Raw genomic sequence first — 12,379 nt, forward strand, 5'->3', positions numbered from 1 at the left:
TTTAAAATTTATTTTCCAAAGTATTTATGCATTGTGAGATTTCTAGATTTTTTTTTCCTGCAAGCCTCATGTTCAAAATCCCTCCCTAAAAAAACTACTTGAAATCTACTCTATTCTAAGAGACTATGTACAATGGTGTCTCAAAATTATGTGTGCTTCTTATTTCTCATTTATTTTTTAAAGAATTTTAAATTAGCTTCTATGATTCTAAAAATATTGTTGTAGAAGCTTTGACAACCAAAGAGCAATGCAATAAAAAAATAGTAACCGTGTTTCCTAAGGGAGATCCCAACATGGTATGAATTTTGATTTTTTTTTTTTTTTTTTTTTTTTTTTTTTTTTTTGTACCAGGGATTGAACTCAAGGCAGGCGGTAGCACCACTGAGAATCCCTGGCTCTGCATTGTGATTTTGAATTCTGTATCTAACCATACAGAAACTTCACTCCTAAAGGCAACCATGCAGATTCATCATTGATGGGGGTTATTTTTTTAAGAGTGCTGGTTCATGATGATAAATTTACCACTTTGTCCCAGCCTACTTTAAAAGACTGTTGAATGAAAGAAACAGAGGAATTGATTCACTTCCCATTCGGCCCAGCAATCTTGATTTGTATGACACTCAGCTCAGTAATAGTTCCAAGATCTCAGTGGGTATAAGACTTGAAAGGTCCATAGAATAGTAAAAGCAATTCCAGGCGTGGTGGACGCCTGTGATCCCAGCACTCAGGAGGCTGAGGCAAGAGGATCGCTGTGAGTTCAAGACCAGCCTGGGCTATGTAGTGAGTTCCAGGTCAGTCTCAACTACATAGTGAGACCCTGTCTCAAAAAAAAAAAAAAAAAAAAGGCAATTCTAGGCAACAAAGACAAAGCAAAGAGTATCACAGTCCCCAACTTGAAACTATACTACAAAGCTACTGTGATTTAAAACAGCATGGTACTGGCAAAGAAACAGACCTGATGATCAGTGGAATAGATTAGAAGATGGAGAAACAACTCCAGACACACTCAGCCACTTCATCTTCAACAAAGGAACCAAACACCCTCACTGGAGGAAAGATAACCTCTTTAATAAATGGTGCTGGAAAAACTGGGTTTCAACTTGCCAAAGATTAAAACTAGACCCATATCACTCATCATGCACTAAACTAAAATCAAAATGGATTAAAAATCTAAATATTAAAACAGAAACACTAAACTGGCTGGAAGAGAGGTTAGGTAGAACTCTTGAAGACAATGGTGTAGGAAAAGATTTCATGAACAAAAAACCTCCGTCTCACGTGAGCTAGCACAAAGAATCAACAGGTGGGATCTCTTCTTATTACAAAGTTTCTGCACAGTAAGAGAAACCACCATCAGCATGAAGAGACCCACAGTGTTGGAAAGAAATTTTACCAGCTGTTCCTCAAAGGTCTACTATCTAGAATATATAAAGAGTTTTAAAAAAATCAAACCTCCCAAATTTAAAGACCCAGCCCAAAATGGTCATCTGAAATGAGCAGACATGTCTCAGACAAAGATGTAGAAACAGTCAAATGGGACCTCCAGTCCTAGTTCTCTGAGGTGTCTCCATGCTGACTTGCACAGTGGTTGCCCGAGTCTGCACTCCCACCAGCCGTGGAGCAGGGCTCCTCTTTCCCCTCAGCCCTGCCAGCATTTGTTATTGGTTGATTTCATGATAGCAGCCATTCTTTCTGGGGTGAGGTGGAATCTCAGCATGGTTTTCATCTGCATCTCTTGAATGACCAGTGATGTTGAACAGTTTTTCATGTGTTTATTTGCTATTTCTACTTCTTCGTTTAAAAAAAAAAATTTTTTTAGTGCATTTTTACAAGACCTTTTCCCTCAGCCCTGAGTGGTTCTGACATAGGAGGTCCTTGTGCCACTCTTCGAAAACCGCTCAGTTATGGAGTCTGTAGACAAGCGGTTTACCGTAGAGCTCAGTCACACCTGACAGGACTCTTACTAGGGAAGAGAAAAGCTCTGTCCTTTGATTTCTACTATCAGTGCTAGTTCTAGTAAGTGTTCTTGCAGTATACATAATTTTCATTACTGAGCCAGAGTCCCACTATTTAGATGAAATCAAATTGGCCCCCTCTAGGCAAAACCTGGAGTCTCACAGTCCTCCCTCTTCATCTTTTACTTAAACCCCGTCTTCAAATATACCCTTTTCCCAGTTACCTCTTTCCCAGTGGAGATGTTGACATAGTCGATGACTTTGCCAGACAATATCGCAGTTCCTCTTATCCATGGTTTCTGAAATATTAATTGGAAAATTCCATAAATGGAAAGGTTTTAAAGTTTTTAAATCCCCTGCTTTTCTGAATAGCGCGGTGAACTTTCACACCACCCACCAGAGCGCGGAGCATCCCACTTCAAGTGTGTGCAGGGCAGGCACGTGACCTTCTCATTGGTCAGTCAGTAGCCTGGCTCCCAGCCGCTGCCTGCCGTGGTATCGTAGTAATAGTAGTTGTGTTCAAATGACCTCCACTTTACTTGATCACAGCCCCAAGAATAATGCTACTGGCAGTTTTATTGCAGTACATTGTTATGATTGCTTTGTTTTAATTATTAGTTATTTCTGTTAATCTCTTATTTTGGCTAATTTATAAATTAAACTTTATCAGAGCTAGATATGTATAGGAAAATATAGTGTATATATAGAGTTCGATACTGTCTGTAATTTCAGGAGTCTATGGGAAGTCTCAGAACATAGCCATCATGGACGGAGGGAGATTACTGTACCTTTGCCAGTCCTCTCTGTAAAACTGACTTTCTCCAAGCTTTGTTGTAGCCCCCAGCAGCGCATTCATGGTGTCACATTCATCACACGAAATCATGAGCTGTAAAAGATTGACGCTTTCCACCAACCCACCACTCCTGCCCCCGGCTCTGTTCCCGCCTCACCTTTTCCAAAGAAACAGGTGGGAGAAAAGTGGAAGTAGCAGGTCTGGACGGGGCCCTGTCGGTTATCACACACTGGGGAGCAGAGCAGGCTGTCAGGTGTCTGCCTTAACCACAAGCCACCCCTTTAGCTTAGAAGATATTTCCTCGAGGACCTGTCTAAGGTACACTGCCTGCTTGGTATCTGGAGCCATTCAGATTTGGAACTATTGCATCAAGCTGTTTTTTTCCATGAACAGAATTCTGTAGGTTTTTGTTTTAAGAACTGGCCAGCGTAGCTCAGTGGTGCCACTGCCTGTTTCCGCAAGCGCAAGGAGCCAAGTTCAGTCCCTGACAACAAAACAACAACAAAGAATTGGCAAGAGCTTCTTGCAATAAGGGAACGGGTATGAGGCCTATATTTATGACTGAAAATTCTGAGAGTGGAACAATTTTGAGACAGCTGACTCTGCACTTAAAACTCTATATTTTGTTTCAGACCCACAGACTGCTCATTGTTCAGATGAGCACAGGCACGCATTCCTGAGGTCTGACCCAAGGCTGCAAATTCTCAGATGAGTGGGTCCGTGACAGCCGGGTCTCCAGGCCCAGTGCAGCCCACAGCCTTGCTGACAGCAGTGTCGGAGTGTTGTATAGCACCGATACCTGTGCCGCTCAGGTTGCTCCCGCTGTTGCCTGAGTGTAGGGCAGGGGTCCCAGGCGAGGAGCAGCTGCAGGTGGTGCAGAAGATTCAGCAGTGGCTCCGTTCTCCAGCTCGCATCCTGGTCGTCCACAATTCCATCTCACTTTATCCACCTCGCTGACTCTTCTTTCTTCTCCCTGGACAGCCTAATCTGGCCCAGATGTTGAGATTAGGAATTGTCGTTTCTGTTTCTCCCTCTCTCTCTAGAGTACAAGAGCAGGTGGGCCCCCAAAGAAAAAAGGCCCTCATCTCTTGAAACATCCGTGTGGGTGTGTCCTGTGTTCCTCTGGCAGCCATGTGGACCAGCACAGGGAACGTGAGCTCCCTGAGTCCCATACCAGGTACTCACATGCCCAGCCATGGCCTAGAGATACCTCCTTCCGTTCCGTCCTAGGGGCTACCCCGCAGTGCTAACACGCTTCTCCAAAGAACAGCTGGGTTTCTTTCGTCCTTTCTTATGCCCACACCCCTGCTCTACACCCTCTATAATGCATTCTTTAAATGAATTATAACTTCTAGTCTTTTTTAGGTGAGATGGTGGGTTTGGGTTTTTTTTTTTTAATTATTATTATTATCTTCTAGAGGTGCCTAATACGGTCGTTACAGATAAAGGGATAGTACGCTGCAGGGAGTTGGCTTGAGAATAAACAGGAAGTGGGAATAGTGGGTAGGGGTGGAAATGAAAGGTTTGTTGAGGGGTTGATAATATTCTACCCTTAATTATCCAGTTAGGCCATCAACCCTAAAGTAGTGATCTCGAAAACAGGCTAGTCTGAGTTTCACAAGATCGTGCCTGACTGCCACACAGTGCCACTGACCCTCTCACCAATGATGCGCTGCTCTATTTATCAGAAAGGAAATCGTGCTGTTTCCAAAACTCTTTTACCCCCATGTTTTAAAAAGAGAGGGAGAAAGCTCTGTGTTTTCTAAATTGCAAAAGATTTGTATGACCGAGAGTAGTGCTATGCTGTGTAGGTCTGTGACACAAGCTGTGGGAGGCAGGGCCGGGGGTGGAGGCATGAGAGCCAGGCTCTTATCAACAGGGAAGTTTGATAACCACCCCTCTCAAAGGTGCCACTCCCAGAAACTGCATGGGCTACTCTTAGGGAGCCACAGATCTTGGAGGAGAGAATCTTCTAGAACCTTCTCCATTTCCCATAAGGAGTTAAGTGGAGATAAACAGTCCTATTTCCTTCCAGTTTCTTGCAAGCTGCACTATTGCACATTGCCCTTTAGACTCTAACAAAGTGAAGCAGCAAGAGACTGTGGCCGTCCTGGTGGGACTGGTGAGCTCACTCGGCCTCAGTTAGTAGCGAACTCTGTTACCTTCCACCCAGCTCCGTGGGAAGGAACTTCTGGTAAACCTCGTCAGAGGAAATGCCTTTGCCTGCCACCCTCACAGGCTCAGTTTGTCTGGTCTTTCTATGGAGGACTTGGATTGGCAGGCTGTTTCCTCGCCAAACCGCCCTCTCTTGTTTAAGTTGCCAGAACTGAAGCCAACCTCAACAGAAAACTTCCCTGGCCTTTCCCATGTCACGCAACCCCAGGAATTCCAAGTGAAATATATCCCTTTCTGTCGCTATTTCTTACTGTGTGATGCAGCCGAAAAGCGTTCTGGGATACAGCCTGGTCTGTAGGGCTGGCTTGAGGAGTGTGATACACATAGAGTAAATGAGTTGAGCCCTTCAGTAAGATACAGAGATGTGATAAGACCTGCACCTACCTACCCTGCAGAGGCTTATGGGATAAGCAGGGGAAAGACAGGTATTAAAGTGATAAAATTGCCATGATAGTCATTGTATCTTACAAAGTTCTTAGGAGGAACACAAAAAAAGGGAGAAGTCCATGCTTGGCTGAGGACCCAAAGGAGGACGGGGCAGGCTTCCTTTAGGAAGTGACCTCATAGAGTTAAATCTTAGAAAGTGTACAGTGCTCATAGGAGACTGTAAAGAGGGCCTGGCAGCTTGGCTGAAGCAGGACAGGTTAAGAAACAGAGGGGAGGGTTCAGTTTTATCCTGTAAGCAATGGAGAACCATAACCATGTTAAAGCGGGCAGAAGAAAGATGTGATCATATTTGACCTTTTCAGAGATTATAGGGGAAAATGATCTTGCATGTGGATGAAATGAAGTGTCATATGTAAAGCAAACCGAGGGATAATGATCCAGGCAGGAGACACTAAGGACCCTTATAAACGAGCCAATCTAAAGAAACCTAGAAAATATCAGGAGGTAAAATCCACAGGTCTTGGCGTCCAGTTGGGCTTGGTGAGAGAGTAACTGAGATTGCAGTAGTATGTTTCTCGCTCATCCTTGCTGTCTGATCTGTGCCTTGCGTATGAACCTCAAAGGTTTGCAGGAGGGTGGTGTGGTAACATGGGGTCGTGGGTGCACATGGTCTGTGAGAACAGCAAAGCACAATGCAAGTATAAAGTCATCATCCTGGAAAATTCAGCAGGAATGGGTGGCAGGCAAAAAGGAGGGGACAGAGAGGTGCTTGAAAAAACATGTTTTTAGTGCATTTAGAGATAATGTGTATCTGTGTGGGAAAAATTAAGGACAAAAAGTGAAGGTATTAGATGTAAAGCTAATTAAAATTTGTTTATATTCAGCACTTATCGCTTATAAATTACATTAAATCCAGTTGTTTTATCCCATACAAGTTAAATTCAAGATATTGACACAAACATCTCTTTTCAACAGCAGTGAGGAGTTACCATGAATTCTGCAATTAGTCTATAGCTTGACACAGATAAAAATTATAATACATATTATATTTATATTGTTATATTAATAATATGAAACAGCTCAATATATTGACACTTCTGTGTGTAAAATGGGTAAATTCTGGGAAAATCAAAGGTAATTCAAAGATATCCTTAGGTAGCTTTCATTTACATTTTAAAACCTCACAACTGAAAATCATAAAAACTATACTGTCTTTTATTTTTTGTCATTAGGAGCGTGAATTGCTCTTTCCTAAAGTAAATATAACTGGTTAAGGGGTGTTTTGGCTAAAGTAAAGCCTTTTATAGAAATTTCCTTCTCTGATGTATAAACATACTATTTTTAAGAAATGACAGCCCCTTTTCTAGAAGCACCATTGATTTTTTTTTTTTTCTTACTCATTTTATTCTCTTTATCACTTTTTTATGCTAGGTCTTGCTGTGCTGCCCAAGCTGGTCTGAACTTTCTCATGCCTTAGCCTCACTACAGGCTCGCCCTCACCCAGCCAGCTAATTGTATTTATCGGAAGAGTGGTCCTGCGTCTTGATAACACCTGCCATTGAAACAGTGAGGGTTTTCACGTGAGCCAGTGATGTCCTTGTTCCGTGCCATGCTGATCGCCAGGTGTGATGTGACCTGCAGGCCAGGCCGGGCTCTGGGCAGTTCCTGGCTGGGGCAGCCTTGCAGACCTCCTGCGCTGTCTTCAGACCCTGCCACCTGCGCTGTCAGATCAGAACCCAGAAGACAAGGAAGTAGCACTGCCCAGTTTGAATGAGGGAGAAACAAAGCAGACAGGTTTCCCCAGCACTGTTCTAGGCCTTTAACTCTGCCTGGACTTCTAGCTCACTCTGATTTGTGATCTGTTTTGTTTCTCCTACGTGGCACAGAAAGACAGAGTTACAGGAAATGAAGGGTCAGGAGGGAAGGGAGGGCTTTAGTCACCACGCATGCCAGCCCGGGTGTCAGGAAGTGGCTTCTTGCCAGTGTTTCAGGCCCAAATCCTTCTCCCATTGCTGAGAGCTGGAGTAGCACAGCTGGGCTCCAAGGGGACGGGCCGTCCTCAAAACAAAAGCAAACATCGGGCTCTCCAAGTCTGCTTCTAACAGCCCTGGTTTTTGTTTGTGTTCTAACCTCAAACGTTACCGCACTATTAATAGGTAAAATATTCCCTTTTGGTCAAAGACGTGTATTACTGGCCTGATGCAATTTACTGTCTCCTACCCAATAAAATTCTTGATGATGGGTTTAATTCCACAAAGACCCCGATGAGAGAATGGAGATTTAATTCAGGAGGAATTTCTATGGACGTGAGGGACTGTTCTGCCCGTGAAGTTCATTAGTAGCACCTCTCTCTGGGGCTCTCACTCCTCCCCTTTCTCATGGTTAATTCCCCCTTGGTCTTCATTCCTTCTTTTCCTGGAAGAGAAAATCCTGGTGTCTTAGTCCATTTGGGCTGACTTAATAAAACGCCACAACGGAAATTTATTTCTAATACTTCCTGGAACTGGAAATCCATGGTCCAGGTGCCAGGGAATTCCGCCTCCGCTCAGGATCTGCCTCCTGGTTCCGGTCACCTGTCTCTTAACCCCACTCACCCGCGATTGACTCTGTTCCTGAGAGTTTCACTTTCGTGACCTAATCACCTCCCCAAACTTGGCTGCGCCTTCCCTGCACGTGTCCAGATTTCAACCTAAGCATTTTGTGGACGCACAGACATTCAGGTATTCTCTCTCTGTCCCCACTCATCGGAGACATACAATAATTTCCTCAGCAGCCTCATTTTCAAGAACTGCCTTGTCTTGTGCACTGCGGCAGCGTGTGTTACTCTTCGCGTTCGGGTCGCCTGTGCTCAGCGGTGAGCCCAGTGTGCGCCCAGTGTGCAGCCCCTGCAGGACTCCGCATTTGCGCACCTCCCAGTCCTGTGAGGGGACATTTCCACTCTTTGGCATTCCTGCTTTACAGGCTGCTCGTCCTTTGCTTTCTCCTTTGCATACTGTGGCTTTACCACTCCTGCTTAACGCCCCATCCTTGCTCTTCTCATCTTGTACAGCAACTCCAAACTCACCTCCTCTGATGGACCCTACTTACTTCAGAATCTCCCCGTGACTTGTGTTGGCGTTATTACAGATCTCAGGAGAGGTGGCCTAACAGCCCTGCTGTTTGATGCATGTGTTTAATCTCTTCGTTTCAACGTAAATATATCAGGAATGATATATTAGCCCACCCTGGTGTGCTCTTTCTTCCCTGCCATGTGCAGGACGGGGTCCCAAACTATCCGTGTTTTTTTAGAAAGTGACACATGTGGCTGCTTATCATGCTATAGGATCGCATAGTGTGGACCAGATGCATCTGACAGTTTTAGGTGTAATCCTGTCAAAGCCAGGCAGGAGAACTTCGTTACCCTTAAATCCTGGGGCTTCTTGCTCTCAGCAGTAGACCCACTTATAAATTTGACCTGTTACAAGTCCGGTTTGTTAAAGAGCTCATCTTCGGCATACAGTTTGCAACCACCTTTAATTTCAAATGGCTATTTCGAATTATGGTATAGCATATTAGGTTTCTATATTGTTTTCTCCCCTAAAAAATATTCCCAGGGACCACATGGCTCTCCATAAGCTGGATCTTGTATGGAACTACATGATTACTAAAGTACCTGTGCCTACTTTTCAGTCTTATTTGATATGTGTGATACTTCGCAGGTTTTTTATTTGTTTGTTAACTAGGGGTTGGTACTGTTATCATTCCTGCTTTTTGTGTGTGTGTTACTTTGTTTTTTGAGACAGGGGCTCACCGAGTCTCTAAATTGCTTAGGCTGGGTTCATACTTGCAATTCTCCTGCCTCAGCCTCCCAAAAGTGCTGGGATTATAGGCATGTAGCCTTCCACCACCACCCCGACCCCACTCCCCGCTGGTATTTGTGCTATTTTAAATGTTTACTAAGGATTTGTCAGTATTGTGCTTTATCTAATAACTTTTTTCTCAACTTCGTGACCTGCTCTTTTCCGTTTTTCTGTCTTTCTATTTTGGTTAGGTTTTTGTTCTCTTTAAACACAGTTCCTCCTTAAACACACCAGTTCGGCCACAAACCCTAAGCAAACTAGGCATCTAGAAAGTGGCCTGTTCAGATGTGCAGCAAGTGCTAGTGGTAAAACAGCTTTAAAAAAAATGGAAATAGAAGTGCAAAAAATATTTAAAGTCTAGGCCCCAAGAAGGTAATATTTTGGTTTGATAGCTGAGATATAGTCAGTGATTATTTTTGGAAGTGTTGTTAGTACTGAGGAATACACAGTAGTGTTTACATGCTGAGGGTGTGAATAACAAAAGAGAACTTACTATCAATAGCATCAATCTGCCTTGACTGAAAATTGAAAAAGTCAACTGCTGCCTCCTTGATGTATTTTCTTGTTTGTTTTTTTTTTTAATTGTTTTCCAACTGTGCTTGGCCTCAAAATGCCACTGCTGAGAGGTTACTTAGTTTGATTATGGTTTTGCCTGCTGTTGTTGTTTCTTCCAGTAATGAAGGCAGCCTTTTTCACGTTTCCACGTGGTTTCAGATAATTGCTCACCTAACGGTCAGTTTGAAAACCAGTTTTCACACAGTGCTTGTTTAGCAGTGGGAAGAGTGCCCAGATTAAGCTTTGCCTCCCCTCATCCCCAGCCCTCAGCAGGGCCCTTTTGGTAAGACTTGTCAAACGCTCTTTAGGGAGGAAGTCACCAGGAACACTTTCAGATTAAATTTAAGCCCGAACCCTCTGTAAAATGAAGATTGTCCTCCTGTATTGCAAACATACTCAGTTGTCCGGTCACCGGGATTAAGTGTACTGTTTCTTATATCCGTTGTACAGAGTGAGGACGGATCGCACTGGGGGCCATGGGGAGAGGCCCGGCAGGGCCAGCATGGATGGGAGATTGGGCATCCAGATGCCTCCCATCCAGATGCCTCAGTCTGATGCTCACTGGGAAGCCACTGTCAGCTCAGAGCAGGGGCCTGACCAAGAGGAGGAGGAGCCTCAGGAGCGCGAATCAGGCCGTGAAGTCCTAGCAGACTTGGAGAGGGAGACCCTGGAGGTCACTGCTCTGCATTCCAGGCGTGAACGGGAAGCTTCAGCAGCTGCAGCTGTTCTTGCCTGTTGACTTCATCTCAAAGCACCAACAGAGCTCGCAGGGAGGGCTCTTGTACTGCGCATGTGTGTATGCGCTCATTTTTAATGTAAACCGGTTTTCTGCTCCACATCAGAATCCGAATTCTGACAAACATCCTGTGGAGTCAGGAAAGTTGCCTTAGGCTTTGAGGGAAAAGCAGTGACTTAGAGAAAGAGAACCGAGAGCAGATTCAGGGCAGGAATGGGACAGAGAGGACCCGTTCTCATGGAGGCGGGGGGGCGCTCTGTGAGACCAGGTTAAAGAGGCACGTTGGGCTCAGGTAAGATTTGCACTGAGATTTAGGAGTTACTTCGTCCCTGGAGCTGGGTGTGGCTAGGCAGAGCAGGGGAAGTGTAAAGAGATCTGGGGGGTTCACGGAGCAGGTCCTAACAGGCCTTGCAAGCTGGCAAGATTTGGACTCTAGGACGATTGGAAGAAAAGTAGTGATTACTCTTCTATTGGTTGTGTTGTTTCGTTACGTAGTAGAATTATCGCTTCTTTTAGAAATACTTTTAGACCTTATTGAGGAGAGGCAAACATTTTCTGCTCACATTTTCTGTCTTGAACTAGTGCCTGTCAGCTTTCATTGACAGTTTGTTGGAGTAAGCTAGGCATGGTGGCGCACATCTGTAATTCCACCACTCGGGAGGCTGAGGCAGGAGGATCATTGCTAGTTCGAGACCAGCCTGGGCTGTGTAGTAAGTTCCAGGGCAGTCTGAACTACATAGTGGACCCTGTCTCCAAAAAATCACAATGCTGTCTTTGGCATTCCTTTTTGTAACCTTCCTTTTACCGATCTGTAAGTCTGCCATGAGTGAGCTGCCCCGTTAACCTAGGCTGACACGTTAGGGAATCAGTTTCATTGGCTTTACTTCACATACTCTTGGCTTCTCTTTGAGTCATAACAGTAGTGATCTCAAGTTCTCAAGCTCCTCGTTCCACTCCAGCCTCAATCACTAACATCTAACACAGCTGTCTTAATGCTCCGATCGTACATCCCAGCAGCAGGTGGTAAGACTTAGGCCACCAAACAAAACTGCTAAGCACCCTGTAGGAGATAAAAGCCAGGGGCTGGGGATTTAGCTCAGTGCTGCCGCCGCCTGCCTCGCAAGTGCAAGGACCTGAGTTCGATCCCCGGTACCAAAAAAAGAAAACGAGATAAAAGCCAATGTGAAGAACAGGTATAATGCAGAGTTACTGCAGATGGTCAGGAATCGAGTTAGCAAGTTGGGCAGCAAAGAGTGTGGACAGTGGTGTCACAGTGGGCAGCGTCAGTGCCAGGTAAACTGCAGCAACCTGAGTCTGAGGGTAGTTAGCAGTCCGTCGCCTGGCAGCCTCCTGGCAGAGGCCCTGAGAGGCACATCGAGGTGGCCCATCGCGGAGCGGCAGGTCAGTGCATCATGTTGTTGCAGTGTGAGATGAATGTGCTTTTTATGTATCTTGGGTTAGTTGGCTGCCTCGTGCATTACTCTGATGTGTCCAGTTAGCTCAGAAGTGGTCATTTTGATTAGCACAAGTGCGTCACTGCTCAGTTCGTTACTGTGTTTGTGCTAGGAAGATGATGGTGGTTTGCCTTATACACAAGACGCCAAAGCACTCTGCCTTAGCATTTGTGCCCCAAGAGAAGCAGCTCAGGAGAAGTTGATGCTGTGTAGAGTCAATCAGGAAAAAAATGTCTGTCGTTAACGATTTATTTGAATGTCCTGCCGATCCCTGATATCCACTTAACTTTTCTAAATGTTTGAGTTTATTTAAAAAGTCAATTCTCAGTCAGGCACTATGGTATATACCTGAAGTCCCAGCTGAGACAAGAAGATTGCTCGAGAGGCCGGAGATTTAGCTCAGTGTGCTGCACTTACCTGCCAAGTGCAGGGTCCTGAGTTCGATCCCCGGTACCAAAAAAAAAAAAAAAAAAAAAAATTGCAGA

At 44.8% G+C, this 12,379-nt stretch overlaps 1 protein-coding gene and 1 long non-coding RNA gene across 2 annotated transcripts in view; one reads left to right on the top strand and one right to left on the bottom strand.

Moving 5' to 3' along the window:
• The window catches only part of Gramd2b (GRAM domain containing 2B), a 99,587-nt gene that overhangs the window by 54,373 nt on the left and 32,835 nt on the right, over positions 1–12,379 (top strand). The window lies entirely within an intron of this gene.
• LOC117287052 lies at positions 2,109–2,995 on the bottom strand. Its single transcript, XR_004518228.1, has 3 exons — positions 2,906–2,995; positions 2,744–2,841; positions 2,109–2,254 (listed from the first exon to the last, which is right to left on the bottom strand). It is a non-coding gene; the product is annotated as an uncharacterized LOC117287052 (long non-coding RNA).

The sequence above is a fragment of the Fukomys damarensis genome, unplaced genomic scaffold (assembly GCF_012274545.1).
Source record: "Fukomys damarensis isolate Sample0158 unplaced genomic scaffold, DMR_v1.0_HiC HiC_scaffold_3, whole genome shotgun sequence".
Taxonomy (NCBI): Eukaryota; Metazoa; Chordata; class Mammalia; order Rodentia; family Bathyergidae; genus Fukomys; species Fukomys damarensis.